The sequence below is a fragment of the Triticum urartu genome, chromosome 2, assembly GCF_003073215.2.
Source record: "Triticum urartu cultivar G1812 chromosome 2, Tu2.1, whole genome shotgun sequence".
NCBI lineage: Eukaryota > Viridiplantae > Streptophyta > Magnoliopsida > Poales > Poaceae > Triticum > Triticum urartu.
The window spans coordinates 533937785-533956473 of record NC_053023.1 but is presented as its reverse complement, the minus strand read 5'-3'; the positions used below and the strand labels follow the sequence as shown (position 1 = coordinate 533956473).

At 44.4% G+C, this 18689-nt stretch overlaps 1 long non-coding RNA gene across 8 annotated transcripts; it reads left to right on the top strand.

Moving 5' to 3' along the window:
* The first annotated feature begins 4460 nt into the window (after positions 1-4460).
* Positions 4461-9617, top strand: LOC125538550. Of its 8 annotated transcripts, none has more exons than XR_007296410.1 (6): positions 4461-4995; positions 5278-5344; positions 5904-6600; positions 7082-8172; positions 8649-8748; positions 9135-9617. It is a non-coding gene; the product is annotated as an uncharacterized LOC125538550 (long non-coding RNA). The 8 variants fall into 8 exon arrangements; XR_007296411.1 differs by adding an exon at positions 5606-5677 and having other exon boundaries at positions 7082-8748; XR_007296408.1 differs by having other exon boundaries at positions 4463-4995; positions 7118-7180; positions 7726-8748.
* The last annotated feature ends 9072 nt before the right edge of the window (positions 9618-18689 follow it).

The following is an 18689-nucleotide window of genomic DNA, read 5'->3' as shown; positions in this document are numbered from 1 at the left end:
ACCCAGGCATGAGCTTGGAAAACCATTTTCAGCTCTTGGAACATCTCATATGCTCCGTGCTGCTCAAAACGCTTTTGGAGCCCCGGTTCTAATCTGTAAAGCATGCCGCACTGAACCAGGGAGTAATCATCACTACGCGTTTGCTAGGCGTTCATAACGTCTTGATCTGCTGGGAAAACAGGTGCTTCACCTAGCGGTGCATCAAGGACATATGCTTTCTTGGCAGCTATGAGGATAATCCTCAGGTTACGGACCCAGTCCGTGTAGTTGCTGCCATCGTCTTTCAGCTTGGTTTTCTCTAGAAACGCGTTGAAGTTGAAGGCAACATTAGCGTGGGCCATTTGATCTACAAGACATATTGCAAAGATTTTAGACTATGTTCATGATAATTAAGTTCATCTAATCAAATTATTTAATGAACTCCCACTCAGATAGACATCCCTCTAGTCATCTAAGCGATACATGATCCGAGTCAACTAGGTCGTGTCCGATCATCACGTGAGACGGACTAGTCATCATCGGTGAACATCTTCATGTTGATCGTATCTTCTATACGACTCATGTTCGACCTTTCGGTCTTCCGTGTTCCGAGGCCATGTCTGTACATGCTAGGCTCGTCAAGTCAACCTAAGTGTATTGTCTGTGTAAATCTGGCTTACACCCGTTGTATGCGAACGTTAGAACCTATCACACCCGATCATCACGTGGTGCTTCAGAACAACAGACCTTAGAAACGGTGCACAGTTAGGGGGAACACAATTCTTGATATTTTAATGAGGGATCATCTTATTTATGCTACCGTTGTTCTAAGCAAATAAGATGTAAAAACATGATAAACATCACATGCAATCAAATAGTGGCATGATATGGCCAATATCATTTTGCTCCTTTTGATCTCCATCTTCGGGGCGCCATGATCATCATCGTCACCGGCATGACACCATGACCTCCATCATCGTGTCTTCATGAAGTTGTCTCGCCAACCATTACTTCTACTACTATAGCTAACAGTTAGCGATAAAGTAAAGTAATTACATGACGTTTATGTTGACACGCAGGTCATAAATAAATTAAGACAACTCCTATGGCTCCTGCCGGTTGTCATACTCATCGACATGCAAGTCGTGATTCCTATTACAAGAACATGATCAATCTCATACATCACATATATCATTCATCACATCCTTTTGGCCATATCACATCACACGGCATATGCTGCAAGAACAAGTTAGACGTCCTCCAATTGTTATTGCAAGTTTTTACGTGCTGCTATAGGTTTCTAGCAAGAATGTTTCTTACCTATGCCAAAACCACAACATGATATGCCAATTTCTATTTACCCTTCATAAGGACCCTTTTCATCGAATCCGGTCTGACTAAAGTGGGAGAGACAGACACCCGCTAGCCACCTTATGCAACTAGTGCATGTCAGTCGGTGGAACCAGTCTCACGTAAGCATACGTGTAAGGTCGGTCCAGGCCGCTTCATCCCACGATGCCGCCGAATCAAGATAAGACTAGTAACGTCAAGTAAATTGACAAAATCGACGCCCACAACAACTTGTGTTCTACTCGTTCATAGAAACTACGCATAGACCTAGCTCATGATGCCACTGTTGGGGATCGTAGCAGAAATTTAAAATTTTCTACGCATCACCAAGATCAATCTATGGAGTCATCTAGCAACGAGAGAGAGAATAATACATCTACATACCCTTGTAGATCGCGAGCGGAAGCGTTCAAGAGAACGGGGTTGATGGAGTCGTACTCGTCGTGATCCAAATCACCGATGATCCTAGCGCCGAACGGACGGCACCTCCGCGTTCAACACACGTACGGAGCGGAGACGTCTCCTCCTTCTTGATCCAGCAAGGGGGGAAGGAGAAGTTGAAGGAGATCTAGCAGCACGACGGCGTGGTGGTGGAAGCAGCGGGATTCCAGCAGGGCTTCGCCAAGCGCTACTGGAGGAGGAAGAGGTGTCACGGGAGGGAGAGGGAGGCGCCAGGGCTTAGGGTGCGGCTGCCCTCCCTCGCCTCCACTATATGTAGGGGCTAGGGGGGCGCATGCACCTTGGAGATCCTATCTAGAGGGGGGCGGCGGCCCCTCGGGGGGCAACGATCCCCTTAGGGTTTCCAACCAGGGGGGCGCATGCCCCCTCGGGGGGGGGGCAACGGCCCCCTAGGGTTTCCAACCCTAGGCGCCTTGGGCCCTTGGGTGGGGTGCACCAGCCCACCAGGTCTGGTTCCGATGCCACTTCAGCCCATGGGCCCCTCCGGGATAGGTGGCCCCACCCGGTGGACCCCCGGAACCCTTCCGGTGGTCCCGGTACAATACCGGTGACCCCCGAAACTCTCCCGGTGGCCGAAACTGGACTTCATATATATAAATATTTACCTCCGGACCATTCCGGAACTCCTCGTGACGTCCGGGATCTCATCCAGGACTCCGAACAACTTTCGGTTAACCGCATACTAATATCTCTACAACTTAGCGTCACCGAACCTTAAGTGTGTAGACCCTACGGGTTCGGGAGACACGTAGACATGACCGAGACAAGTCTCCGGTCAATAACCAACAGCGGGATCTGGATACCCATGTTGGCTCCCACATGCTCCACGATAATCTCATCGGATGAACCACGATGTCGAGGATTCAATCAATCCCGTATACAATTCCCTTTGTCTATCGGTACGATACTTGCCCGAGATTCGATCGTCGGTATACCGATACCTTGTTCAATCTCGTTATGGCAAGTCTCTTTACTCGTTCCCGTAACACATCATCCCGTGAACAACTCCTTGGTCACATTGAGCTCATTATGATGATGTCCTATCGAGTGGGCCTAGAGATACCTCTCCGTCATACGGAGTGACAAATCCCAATCTCGATTCGTGCCAACCCAACAAATATTTTCAGGGATACCCGTGGTGTACCTTTATAGCCACCCAGTTACGTTGTGATGTTTGGCACACCCAAAGCACTCCTACAGTATCCGGGAGTTGCACAATCTCATGGTCTAAGGAAAAGATACTTGACATTAGAAAAGATTTAGCAGACGAACTACACGATCTTGTGCTATGCTTAGGATTGGGTCTTGTCCATCACATCATTCTCCTAATGATGTGATCCCGTTATCAATGACATCCAATGTCCATGGTCAGGAAACCGTAACCATCTATTGATCAACGAGCTAATCAACTAGAGGCTCACTAGGGACATGTTGTGGTCTATGTATTCACACATGTATTACGATTTTCGGATAACTCAATTATAGCATAAACAATAGACAATTATCATTAACAATGAAATATAATAATAACCATTTTATTATTGCCTCTAGGGTATATTTCCAACAGCTGTCATGTCTACGGACACATGCATTGCATAACAATCACTGGAAGGAGTAGTAGAGAAAGCTAAGGGGATAAATTTAAAACTATAATGAAGCTAGCCAACTCACCTCCACAAGGCTCCTCGATTGGAGCTTCGTCGGCCGTCCGATCTATCTTTCTGGCACGCCTGAGCCGTTGGATCTTTACTTGCGGTTAAATTATTTTCACCCCACGGTTCATTTTTCTTCCCAATGACTGGTGGCCTTGTCTCGTGTCTGTATTGGCTGGCTAAGCAGCGCCCGGGTGAAAGAGAATTTGGGGCTGTTTGGATTGCCACCAACGCCGACCCTACCAAAAAGTTGGCTCGCCCGTGAGAATTGGAAGCTGTTTGGACTATCATCGAAACATTGGCTCGCCCACGCTGCCCGGAACGACTCCATGTTATTTTTGCCAACGCATGGGCGCGCGGAGGACGCCGAAATCGGTCGCCAAAAAATTGGCGAGCGCACCTCTCGCTCGCTTAGTACGTGGATCCCGTGCTTTGTTTGTTAAGTGAATAGTCAACGGATTAATCAGATGCGGAAATGAATGATACGTACGCGTATTTTCTTTTGACGTGAAATTAGGAAGTGATTGTTTGAATCGGTTACTCCCGTCAATCTTTTACTGCTACCGGTTGTCTTCTAAGCAAAATTAATGGTTTCAGTTTCCGTAAAAGCAGCCGTGAGCTTCGTCTAGTTCAAAAGTTATACTACATGTTTTTTTTGTGTATATACGGGACGCCCGTATGTATTTACTCTTACATGAGAATTTTGGTCTTTTCTTGATAATTGCTAATTTCGTTTTTTCGCATGTTATAGTTAGTTATATTTTCATATTAAAAATATAATGTTTTATTTTTATTTTTTATTGCCTCAACATTACTACTAAATTAAAATCAAACCAAGCATCAATCAATCCAAATTGCCAAACCAAATGGAGAACTTGATAAATTTTTGAGAGGTACAATGGCTACAATCCAAACAATAACAACTTGTCAATTTTTTGGTCATGCCCTCACTTTGGTCATGCCAAAATTTTGGTTGGGCAAGTTGGGGCACAAACCAAACAGCCCCTTTGTCCCATCCGCGCGCCGCGCCCGCACCCAACGCAACCCAATCCCCTCGTCCTGCCTGCACGCCGTGCACACTCCGGTCACCTCATCCCGCACGAACTCTAGGAGAGAGAGAGATATGAAGATGAGAGGGAGAGAAAGGGGAGAGGAGAGGAGAGGGAGGTCCGGCAGCGGACGGGAGAGGGTGACCGGCCGGCGTCGGCCTACACCGGCGAGGCGTCGGCCTGCGCCCCGCCTCCTCGCTGCTCCATTTACTCCACCTATTTCTCTTCGGCTGCCGGCCTCCCAGCCGCCCCCACCCCCGCACCTCACAACGGCATTTCCTGAGGAGCAGCCCGAGCGAGGCCAACAGGCGGAAGGAGCGGATCATGGCCTCGCACGCTGGCTCGTCATCTGCTTTGGCACCTTTCGGATCCGCGCTGCTGCGTGCGATGGTTCTAAATCAGTGCAGGTCGTCGCCGCGGGATAGTAGGGCCGGCGGATTCTTCGCATCGGGGGCTGGCTGGCAAGGGAGGGTCAGGAGGCCGGCATGACTTGCTAACGAGTAGAGGTCGGCCGCGCTCTCGCTTTGACCACTTTGCTCTCTTTCTTCTCTTTGTGTTGCGCTCTCTCTCTCTCTCTCTCTCTCTCTCTCTCTCTCTCTCTCTCTCTCTCTTCGATTGGATTGCCTCTCCTTCACCGGTGGTGTGCTCTTGTCGGCTACAATGCCGTCCATACTCTGGACGGGACTGTTGGTTGAGATTCGTTCTCCTTTCCTGATCTTGCCGTGTACCCTTATTTTTGCTATGCCCTGCTGATTTCGTGTTCTTCCTTCTGTCCGCGTCGTGCGCAGGTTGATTATCTTGCCATCCTCTCCTGCGTCCACTGTCGCGCCGTTCTGCCTTCGGCGATTAATTGAGGTGACACCACGCTCCATTTTCTTTTCTGCAAGATGTTTGATGAAATGCATATTTGTTAACCTTGTTTTGCGTTCAGTTCATTTTGCTTGTTGTTCATCCTTGCCTTATCGTCCGTCTTTCCTCCTTTTCTAGCCTACTTCTCCTTTCCAGGTCGGGTAAATGGACTGTTCTTTTGCTTGTATGTGGATGACTATTCTTTTACCTCTGTGCACCGATCCACGTCATGCGTGTGCTTTGACTACTTCATCTCCGTTTATTTAGCTGGTTCTAGGATCTCCTTTGTTGCTGCATCTTGATCTCCTGCTTTGCTGTAACTATGTTCTGCTGCTTGATGTTTGCTTCCTTTCTTTCTAGCTACATGCTTATTCTTTCTAGCCACATGCATGTTTTCCTTTTGCTGTGGGAAATAGTTCAGTTATATTTATCAGTAGCATCTCTATGTTTATAGATACATACTAGGAACGTGCTTCTTTAGTGTGGCCTTCTCTTTTTTATGCAAGAAGTGTGCCTTCTCTAATCTGACAATCATCTTATTTGTTGTTCTAAATAATTACTGCAGGATGGAGCAGCAGGCATAGATGAAATCTACTGCCAATTTCTATTGGTTGCGGCATCTTCCGCTGAGTAACTCTACAAAACAGCCTGCTAGCATTGATTCTTGCAATAAAAAAATAAGTCTGGCATCATTCATGAAAAGCTTATAGACTTAGATAATTTCTTAATCCTGCACTGGTTCTCACCAGTGAGATTGTAGATGTGGTATTTTGAGAATACTAGTGTAATTCACTGGTCCAAAAGCTCCATTTCTTAATGTGTTTTTGCAGAATGCTACCAGTAATGTTTTTCTTTTCCTTAATGTACAAACATATCTATTAGATATGATTTTGGATCTGAACTTTTCCCTGTCTGCAGCTCACATTGTGGTATGGTCATGGTACAGCAAAAGGAAAAGATGTTTAAACTTTTTTTGGGCGTCATACATGAAAAGTACCTTTATTTCCATCGAGCTTAATTACTAAGAAAATGTTACCACTATGTCCTTACTAATAAACCTAAATGTTCTGAAAGTTCGGTCTCTTGCTCTCTTTGCTTATGAATCGGACACTTTCCCTTTCTTTAGTCCTTACACGGTTCCACCTCGCTTTGACTTCATACTTTGATGGTGTTTGTAGGTATGAAGAGTGGTCATAATGTTACTTAAAGGAGGCCTCAACTTGCACCAAATACATGGGCATGTGCAACAGCAACTTATGTAGGTGAGTAGGTATTTATGCTTAGTTTTGACTTGAGTACAAAAAAGAGCTTGCTGACATATACAAGAGAATAGGCTACCCATTCTTGAATTGAATCAGATTGGTAGACTAAACCACGGCGGTGTACTCTTTGCTGCTGAGTTATTACAATCCAACTGAAAATAAGGGGAAAACAAACATGATCTTGCCATTTAAATTATCTCATATTTGTGGAGAAAAGTTGCATAGTTAGCTATTGCAAAATACTGTCGACCCAGTTTTTGTTCAATAGACGTCCCTTCTTTGAATGTAGCTTGAACCTGCGCAAGGGCATGGTAGCATGCTCATTCTATTTTTTTTTACTAAGGTGGTTACACTTTCCTACTTTTTTCTGAAAGAGAGTCAATTTAGTCATGAGCTATAGCGGCGTTTCTGTTTACTGAATTTCGTTTTGCAGTTCCCTTCTCTTGAATGTTTATTCAAATGTGCCTAATGTTTTTTTTAGGTTTCTAAAATCTAATAAATGCTGCTCTCAAATCAGTTAGGAGGCTGAAGGTAGTAGCTTACTGAACTCTCATTTCCGGAAAAATCTGGAGATGTCTTGGTACGGAGTTTCATGATCAACTTGCTCCGGCATAGTTAGTCTTTCTAGACTAATTGTTTGTCAGTATCTATTCTATACATGTGTTTGATTGGTTGTGCAAACATGCATGCATTGTTCTGTGTGGAAATTGCTTTATCCGGTCTGTTCTATAGCAATGTTTCCAGTGGCTGTTTAACACATATATTTAGATAGTTGCATACGCATGCTTGGTTCTGCCAGAAAATTATCTTCCCTGATATGTTTTCAGATGCTATTTGGTATACATGTTTGTCTTTGTCATCTTTATGTTGAGTTGTGGGTTCCAAAGATATTTATGATGATTGTTTGCATGGTGGGTCATGTCAGCGATGTGCGTTGCATATTCATGATTCAAACTCTTTGTTGGGTATATATCTATATGAAGTTGTTTTTGAATGGCCCATGATTCGTTTTTTATTAGTATTTTAGTTTAAGCATTTCTCCAGAGAATCTTGATATCCAGCTGTATATATATCCAGTCATGTTTTTTTACTCTGACCGATTTCTTTTTTTGTTTTGTTTTACAGTTTGTACAATCTCTAAAGATGGTGCTCCATTGTTCTGTTAATCAAGATTTGTTCCCTCCTTTCTTACTAGCTGATACATGATGACCGTTTGCATGGGGGGTTATGTTAACTATATTCTATTCATGATTCAAACTGTCTGTTGGGTAATTTAGTTTAGACATCGTGTCCTGAGAATCTTGATATCTAGCTGTATCGGTATAGTATAGTTTGTGATTTTTCCCTCTGAATTTATATATCCACTCAGGTTGGGATAGGTTATGAGTATTCTTAGTGTGGAAACAGCGGCAGTGCTGCACTTTCATCAGATGATGATATGCCAACCTTGCGCCATTTGGCTCTATGTTACCCGAATAAGATAACAAAATACACATGCTCAAGTATATATTTTTAATACCCCCTGATGATGCCTCATTTCTTCAGAATTTGAGGCTGTTCTTGATATGCCAGGTAGGTCCGGCTATCGAGTCAACAATTATATTTTGTAGTGTGTGATGATACATTAATAGTCACACTTGAATGTGTTACCTAAACCTGTCTTGCTTTTGTATTTCATCCTCCTTTGAACCATCCAATGACTTGTTCACTACAAATGATAAGTGTGAGGTGTACAGAAACCTGCACCTTATATTCTTGTCTTGCTTTTGTATTATATCCCCCTTTGAACCATCCGATGACTTGTGCACTACAAACGAGAAGTGTGAGGTGTACAGAAACCTGCACTTCATATTTCTTACATTCCTGTTTTATTTAATGTCTGAGCCTCTTTATATTGCTTACATATGTGATTTATCTAATCTCTGAGCAAGTGTGACTGTTTATAATTGGGTTAATAAGCCCAGTTGTTTGAAGAAGCAATTTGCATTCCATATTTTAGGATTGTACTAATTCTTCTATCCGTTTTTGATTTGCCCCTGCCATTGTAGAATTATGAGTGGGTTGACTTTTCTTGACGTGTATTTTATACAACGAGCAACTACCTTGTGCCGTCTTCCAGCCACCAACAACCCCATGACCCTGCATCAGGTCAGAAAAATATTCAATAATTATTTCTTATGCACGGTCATTGGATTGTTGGCTTCAGACATACTGTACTGTTGGGCTTCAAGCGTACTTCAGTTCTAAACTTATCCCTTTTCCCTTCATTTTTCTAAGACTGTACTGTTGGGCATTAAGTAGGAGTAGTTACTTATACTAAGGAGCAGATATGTATGACATGTTAATTTCACTTATTTTTGGAACGAAGATCTCACTTCATTTATATTAGTCCTTGACGTCTGTGTTCTTTATTGTGCAAAATTGTTCCTTTCTGGGTAGATGAAAGCCCAGATTCCACCAAAGGAAGATTTAGTAGGCTTTCTGTTACATGTTGTTAAAAGTAAATGAATCGAATTCTTTCTGTTTTGGTTCAGGACAAATTTGATTTTGGGAAGACAAAGGTCTGACAAGGATGATAATGGGATACCAGATTACAACGACGGAGGCTCGGACATGGATCTGCTCATGCTCTCAGCGGGAATACTGGATGTTCTCGAAGCTTTTCCATACACACGTGCTACTTTTGGCACTTGCGTGGGCTCCAGTTTGTGTCAATGCAATTTGCATCTGTCAGCGGATTATGGCGAGCTTGGTTATTGGCCTACAGGAATGTTTGTGTATGGATGTCACAAAATTGTTATGCAGAAAATAAGAGTGTAGTACATTTCAGAGATACAAGTATCTTGTTCAGTTTAGTCAGAGCACATGCAAACAAGTAGTTCCCTAGGGTGGAGGCCTTCCACTTGCTTTTGCTAGCTATATGAAATAGACTGAACCTGAACCTAACTACGATTGGATGTCTAAGCTGAATTGTTGCATCCTTAGACATGGAATTATGGATCAATTTTAGCTCTCAAGAACTGCATACTTATGGTCCTATGTAATCCCAATTTATTCAGGCAAGCATCCCAAAAGTTCACTAATGAACAAAGCAACGTCACACAGAATCTAAGTTTTAGGCCAGGTTACTGTAATGTATTTTTAAGAGAAAATTCCTTATATAACACTATCTTAAATTTCGTTTCCTTATTTGACACTGAATTTTTTTTCTTCCTTATCTAACAACGAATCTAAATTTTATGCCTTTTATGGCACTTTTGTCCATTTTAAGTTGTAATGACACCTGAAAAGACCATTTTACCCCTCATGTGCTATGTGTGTGTGGGACACAAACACACGCACGTACGTGCACACATAGTCAGCAGCACACACACCTTGCAACACAAACGTACGCAACAGCACGCCCACAGCACCACACACAGCGTACACACGCAGTCACAGGAACGCACTAGCTAGCTACATACTCGGCCAGCACCAACGCATGACCCGACCACCACGTCCAGCAACTTAACTCACGCATGCACTAACTAACTTGCAGTCTATCCGTGCACTAACTCACACATGCACCAGCTAATTTCCTAGCCTGCTGCATGCATGTCCAGTTCGCTCCGGCCTCGCGCACAAATACAACCGACTTTCCACGAATCAAGTCAATGATTATCCTAACACAGCAGTAGCACACACGACGCACACAGGAAACATTCCACATGAGGATAAAATAGTCTTTTCAGATGTCATTTAAACTCAAAATAGGCAAAAGTGTTATAAAAGACATAAAATTTAGGCGCATTGTTAGATAGGGAAAAAATTATTTGTCGATGTTAAATAGGGCATAAAATTTAGATACGGTGTTAAATAAGGAATTCTCTCTATTTTTAAAGATGTACATTAGAGAAATTGTTCAGCCAACAATCCAATTAAATTTACATGTCATTAGGCTTCCCCGTAAATTCTAAAATGTCTTAGGCTTCCCTGTAAATTCTGCAAATTTATGGCATGGCATTAAAACCTACAGGGTGCTCCACCGATGATGAAAATACCTCACAGGATGATGTTGGATATTATTCTACAAACTTTGGGCCTACCGGTGGCTGAGTATCGAAGCAAAATGTGACAGTGGCATGATGTGGATGACTATAATTTCCATACACCAACATTATCTTTTGGAGATAAAATAGCCGTATGGCTATTACCTGAGACCATGTCAGAAGATCCTGCTGCTATGGAAGCAAAATGATTCATGAAATCTGCGGTGAAAACAGAGATAAGATACTACAATTACAGCAGCATTGAGAAATCAAGGACGCGAAATGAGTCTGAAAAATGCTATGGGCTAATTCGTTCTAGCTAGGTACATGCATGACTTCTCTTATGTATATGCAATGTAACAATGTGGATAACTAGAACTGTTGTGATGCTGCTCTATTATAAGTAGAAATAACTCGTGGTTATCTTTTCTTTTGTTTACACGCGATGTGTGGTAGAAGCTGTACTCACAGGAAGACTATCGTGTTGTGTATAAACCACGTTCTACGATTCACTTTTGTTATGCATATTTACTTTCCAGTTTTAGGACTGAAATCCATCCATTGTAATGAATTTGGTTGTATGGGCATTACCTATTTGACTTAGGCTTGCTTCATCACATATAGACTGCTTTTCTTTTCCCCACTGCTTGTATGACCTAAAACTATCATGTATATGAGGCAAGTTATTAGCAATGTTTCACATTTTCTTACTTGCAATACCGTGTTTGCCTATTCAGGTGTTCCAAGACCCAAATCATCAGAAAAACAACACATACACCATTTTTTTTCTTTTGAACTTTGGTCACCCTTATACAAGCCCCCGTCCATTTTGCTTATATAGTGGTTAGAATAGTAAACATATGTGCTTGCTCAATACTAATAAATGGAATATTTTCAAAGCACGTATGGTGTGGGTCTGTTCGCAATTTGGCGCAACGGGAGATTACTGAAAAATACACATTTTTTCAACATGACATGGTCTTGAAATGGGACTCTACTACCAAATTAAAATGTGTAGGTATATCTCATTGTAGATGACAAGTCTCTATTTTTTATTAAAGGGGGTTAAATTTGTTATCATATATATTTGCCCGCTAATAAAACAACTAAAACATGGAATTTCTTTTCATGCTGAACATGAATTCAATGGGTCTCTGTGCCATTTGTTACCCAGCCGACGAACCGAGAAAGAAAGGAGAGGGATAGACAGTCTTTGCTCGCTCCTCCCCCTGCCGCTTCTTATTCAGCTCCTCATGGGCCACAGGCATAGCTCTACGTGGGTTGGGCTAAATAACATATGGGCAATCCTAATACCTCCTGATCCCTATATCTCCGTATATGCACAAGAAAGGCATGTTTTTTTTCTTAGGTTTCTTATATTTTCCCCCTCTTTTTTGCAGGAAAACTATGCATGGCCAGGTTTCTCATCATGATAACCATGTTTCCGAACTTGCTAAAAAAATACAACCATGCCAACTTTACTCTCTCATCATAGTGCCCATATTTTCAAACTGAGTATATTCATATTATGCAAAGTTTCCCTTTTCCCAGACTATTATTTAACAACGTAATAAACATGTTTAAAAAATAGCATGCTTTAGTTGAAGGTTCTTGCAGCATGCAACTATTTTCATCGACACCATGTCTTCAGCAGGTCTTTGCGCCATTTGGCGCAACGGGTCAACTAGTAGTTCCTTATAGTCAAGCGGACCCACGCTACTACTTGTTCCAAAGACATGCACACCATCGAAATAGTCCATCTATGGCCCTGTTTGATTCAGCTGTGGATTTCTAAAAGTAGCTGTGAAAAATCTGCTGTGGAAAAACAGTTGTGGAAATCTGATGTGAAAAAGATGTAAGTCATTTGGCAAACCAGTTGATACAACTTTTTCAGATTTTGGTCCGCAGCGGAATCAGATTTTGGAAAGCACGTCCTGGGCTACTTCCGCTTTTAGTTCAGATTTTGGCAGCGGATTTCTGGAATCGGATTCTGCTGGGTTCGCTCTTTGATTCAGATTCTGCTGCGCAGCAGCGGAATCCGTCGATAAAAGCTGAACCAAACAGGGCATATATCAATATACACAGAGAGGGAATAATTTTTTTTACAACAGAGGAAATAGTTTTTTTTTTTGAACAGAGCAGGGTCCCGAAGGACCCAGACTTTCATTAGATAAGCTTCAAAGCATACTTTACATCAGGACCCAAAGAAAAAGAAAGATTACTACGAAGTCCCAGACGTTTACAAGGAGAAACCCTAACTGAAAGATTAAAACACAATCGGGTCCTTGGCAGCCTTCGCTCAGATTGAACCTCGCCGTCGCCGGGGACGAACCACTTGGGGCAACGAGATCGCCATGGGCGTAGCAAGTGCATCCCATAGCCTCTGAACGAAAACTAGAACTGCCTCCCATAAGGCATGCAAGCCAGGAGGAAAGGGGTTGGCCGCCCTTCGACCAGAAGAAGCAGAGGCTCGATGAAGACCGGCAACCGATTGCAGGCGCCGTAGCTCCACCATAGAATCCTCTGCTGATGAGCTCGAACCCGACCATCAATCTTCAGCTCAGTGCTTCCCCACCCCTCTTCATCCACCACCTTGGCGGCATCAAGAGAAGGAAGGTAGCAACGAGGCCTCATGCAAGTGGCAGGCATGTACATCTCCTGCTGCTCTATCTCTCTTCCCACAACCATGATGGCAAGAACAGATCGAGGAAGAAGAGCATCTGGCGCACCATATGATTGAGATTTATTACAGCAAGAAAAGGGGGGATAAGTGGGGACGAAACCAGACGGGCCTAAGCTTCGCCATGGATCTGGCTGAGGGATGCCGCCGAAGGATCCACTGCCAGGGATCATCCTTGCCTTCGCCTTTTCGCCACCAGCGTGGCCCCAAGGGAGAGTTGAACAACCACCTAGACAAGATCCAAAACGCAGCTCCACTTTATTTGTCGGAGAGAGAGACACTCACACACTACTAGACCTAGGATCCAGACCTCCATCCCACCCAGCGCCGGCCACCATGGCCGCCGTCGGCGAGGGGGAGGGAGGCCGGATGGGGAAGCTGGAGGTGGAGCTCTCAAGAGGAAATAGTTTATCCGTCCATAATGCCCTGCTGCTGGTGCAATATCTTCTTCTTTGAAGGAAATATGCCCTAGAGGCAATAATGAAGTTATTATTTATTTCCTTATATCATCATAAAAGTTTATTATTCATGCTAGAATTGTATTAACCGGAAACATAATACATGTGTGAATACATAGACAAACAGAGTGTCACTAGTATGCCTCTACTTGACTAGCTCGTTAATCAAAGATGGTTATGTTTCCTAACCATGGACAAAGAGTTGTTATTTGATTAACGGGATCACATCATTAGGTGAATGATCTGATTGGCATGACCCATTCCATTAGCTTAGCACCCCATCGTTTAGTATGTTGCTATTGCTTTCTTCATGACTTATACATGTTCCTATGACTATGAGATTATGCAACTCCCGTTTACCGGAGGAACACTTTGTGTGCTACCAAATGTCACAACGTAACTGGGTGATTATAAAGGAGCTCTACAGGTGTCTCCAAAGGTACATGTTGGGTTGGCGTATTTCGAGATTAGGATTTGTCACTCCGATTGTCGGAGAGGTATCTCTGGGCCCTCTCGGTAATGCACATCACTTAAGCCTTGCAAGCATTGCAACTAATGAGTTAGTTGCGGGATGATGTATTACGGAACGAGTAAAGAGACTTGCCGGTAACGAGATTGAACTAGGTATTGGATACCGACGATCGAATCTCGGGCAAGTAACATACCAATGACAAAGGGAACAACGTATGTTGTTATGCGGTCTGACCGATAAAGATCTTCGTAGAATATGTAGGAGCCAATATGGGCATCCAGGTCCCGCTATTGGTTATTGACCGGAAACATGTCTCGGTCATGTCTGCATTGTTCTCGAACCCGTAGGGTCCGCACGCTTAAGGTTTCGATGATAGTTATATTATGAGTTTATACGTTTTGATGTACCGAAGGATGTTCGGAGTCCCGGATGAGATCACGGACGTGACGAGGAGTCTCGAAATGGTCGAGACATAAAGATTGATATATTGGAAGCCTATGTGTGGATATTGGAAGTGTTCCGGGTGAAATCGGGATTTTACCGGAGTACCGGGAGGTTACCGGAACCCCCCGGGAGCTATATGGGCCTTAGTGGGCCTTAGTGGAAGAAGAGGAGAGGCGGCCAGGGCTGGGCCGCGCGCCCCTCCCCCCTAGTCCGAATAGGACAAGGAGAGAGGGGGGCGGCGCCCCCTCCTTCTCTCTCTCTCTTTTCCACCTCACGAATCCTATTCCAACTAGGATTGGGGGGGGCCTACTCCCGGAGGGAGTAGGACTCCTCCTGGCGCGCCTCTCCTAGCCGGCCGCACCCCCCCCCCTTTGAGCCTTTATATACGGAGGCAGGGGCACCCCAGAGAAACACAAGTTGATCCACGTGATCATATTCTTAGCCGTGTGCGGCGCCCCCTGCCACCATAGTCCTCGATAATATTGTAGCGGTGCTTAGGCGAAGCCCTGCGACAGTAGTACATCAAGATCGTCACCACGCCGTCATGCCGACGGAACTCTTCCCCAACACTTTGCTGGATCGGAGTCCAGGGATCGTCATCGAGCTGAACGTGTGCTAGAACTCGGAGGTGCCGTAGTTTCGGTGCTTGATCGGTCGGGCCGTGGAGACGTACGACTACATCAACCAAACGCTTCCGTTGTCGATCTACAAGGGTACGTAGATCACACTCTCCCCTCTCGTTGCTATGCATCACCATGATCTTGCGTGTGCATAGGAATTTTTTTGAAATTACTACGTTCCCCAACAGTGGCATCCGAGCCTAGGTTTTATGTGTTGATGTTATATGCACGAGTAGAACACAAGTGAGTTGTGGGAGATATAAGTCATACTGCTTACCAGCATGTCATACTTTGGTTCGGCGGTATTGTTGGACGAAGCGGCCCGGACCGACATTACGCGTACGCTTGCGCGAGACCGGTTCTCCTGACGTGCTTTGCACATAGGTGGCTTGCGGGTGACAGTTTCTCCAACTTTAGTTGAACCAAGTGTGGCTACGCCCGGTCCTTGCGAAGGTTAAAACAGCACCGACTTGACAAACTATCATTGTGATTTTGATGCGTAGGGTAAGATTGGTTCTTGCTTAAGCCCGTAGCAGCCACGTAAAACTTGCAACAACAAAGTAGAGGACGTCTAACTTGTTTTTGCAGGGCATGTTGTGATGTGATATGGTCAAGACATGATGCTGAATTTTATTGTATGAGATGATCATGTTTTGTAACCGAGTTATCGGCAACTGGCAAGAGCCATATGGTTGTCGCTTTATTGTATGCAATGCAATCGCGCTGTAATGCTTTACTTTATCACTAAGCGGTAGCGATAGTCGTGGAAGCATAAGATTGGCGAGACGACAACGATGCTATGATGGAGATCAAGGTGTCGCGCAGGTGACGATGGTGATCATGATGGTGCTTCGGAGATGGAGATCACAGGCACAAGATGATGATGGCCATATCATATCACTTATATTGATTGCATGTGATGTTTATCTTTTATGTATCTTATCTTGCTTTGATTGACGGTAGCATTATAAGATGATCTCTCACTAAAATTATCAAGAAGTGTTCTCCCTGAGTATGCACCATTGCGAAAGTTCTTCGTGCTGAGACACCACGTGATGATCGGGTGTGATAGGCTCTACGTTCAAATACAACGGGTGCAAAACAGTTGCACAGGCGAAATACTCAGGTTATACTTGACGAGCCAAGCATATGCAGATATGGCCTCGGAATACAGAGACCGAAAGGTCGAGCGTGAATCATATAGTAGATATGATCAACATAGTGATGTTCACCAATGAAACTACTCCATCTCACGTGATGATCGGACATGGTTTAGTTGATTTGGATCACGTGATCACTTAGAGGATTAGATGGATGTCTATCTAAGTGGGAGTTCTTAAGTAATTTGATTAATTGAACTTAAACTTATCATGAACTTAGTACCTGATAGTATCTTGCTTGTTTATGTTTGATTGTAGATAGATGGCTCGTGCTGTTGTTCCATTGAATTTTAATGCGTTCCTTGAGAAAGCAAAGTTGAAAGATGATGGTAGCAATTACACGGACTGGGTCCGTAACTTGAGGATTATCCTCATTGCTGCACAGAAGAATTACGTCCTGGAAGCACCGCTGGGTGCCAGGCCTGCTGTTGGAGCAACACCAGATGTTATGAACGTCTGGCAGAGCAAAGCTGATGACTACTCGATAGTTCAGTGTGCCATGCTTTACGGCTTAGAATTGGGACTTCAACGACATTTTGAACGTCATGGAGCATATGAGATGTTCCAGGAGTTGAACTTAATATTTCAAGCAAATGCCCGAATTGAGAGATACGAAGTCTCCAATAAGTTCTATAGCTGCAAGATGGAGGAGAACAGTTCTGTTAGTGAGCATATACTTAGTACCTGATAGTGTTGGGGAACGCAGTAATTTCAAAAAAATTCCTACGCACACGCAAGATCATGGTGATGCATAGCAACGAGAGGGGAGAGTGTAATCTACGTACCCTCGTAGATCGCAACGGAAGCGTTGACACAACGTAGAGGAAGTAGTCGTACGTCTTCTTCCTGATCCGACCGATCCAAGCACCGTTACTCCGGCACCTCCGAGTTCTTAGCACACGTACAGCTCGATCATGCTCCCCGGGCTCCGATCCAGCAAAGCTTCGGGGATGAGTTCCGTCAGCACAACAACGTGGTGACGATGATGATGTTCTACCGACGCAGGGCTTCGCCTAAGCACTACAACGATATGATCGAGGTGGAATATGGTGGCAGGGGGCACCGCACATGGCTAAGGAACGATCACGGGGATCAACTTGTGTGTCTAGAGGTGCCCCCCTGCCCCCGTATATAAAGGATCCAAGGGGGGGGGTGCGGCCGGCCATAGGAGGCGCGCAGGAGGAGTCCTACTCCTACCGGGAGTAGGACTCCCCCCAATCCTTGTCCTACTAGGAGAGGTGGAGGGAGAATAGGAAAGGGGGGGCGCCGCCCCTCCCTCCTTGTCCAATTCGGACTAGGGGGAGAGGGGGCGCGCGGCCTGCCCTGGCAGCCCCTTCCTCTTCTCCACATTAGGCCCATAAGGCCCATTAACCCCCCGGGGGGTTCCGGTAACCCCCCGGTGCTCTGGTTTTATCCGATACTCTTCCAGAACCCTTCCGGTGTCCGAATATAGTCATCCAATATATCAATCTTTATTTCTCGACCATTTCGAGACTCCTCGTCATGTCCGTGATCACATCCAGGACTCCGAACTAACTTCGGTACATCAAAATGCATAAACTCATAATAACTGTCATCGTAACGTTAAGCGTGCGGACCCTATGGTTCGAGAACAATGTAGACATGACCGAGACACGTCTCCGGTCAATAACCAACAGCGGGACCTGGATGCCCATATTGGCTCCTACATATTCTATGAAGATCTTTATCGGTCAGACCGCATAACAACATACGTTGTTCCCTTTGTCATCGGTATGTTACTTGCCCGAGATTCGATCGTCTGTATCCAATACCTAGTTCAATCTCGTTACCGGCAAGTTTCTTTACTCGTTCCGTAATACATCATCTCGCAACTAACTCATTAGTTGCAATGCTTGCAAGGCTTATGTGATGTGCATTACCGAGAGGGCCCAGAGATACCTCTCCGAGAATCGGAGTGACAAATCCTATTCTCGAAATACGCCAACCCAACATCTACCATTGGAGACACCTGTAGAGCTCCTTTATAATCACCCAGTTACGTTGTGACGTTTGGTAGCACACAAAGTGTTCCTCCGGTAAACGGGAGTTGCATAATCTCATAGTCATAGGAACATGTATAAGTCATGAAGAAAGCAATAGCAACATACTAAACGATCGGGTGCTAAGCTAATGGAATGGGTCATGTCAATCAGATCATTTAACTAATGATGTGACCTCGTTAATCAAATAACAACACTTTGTTCAT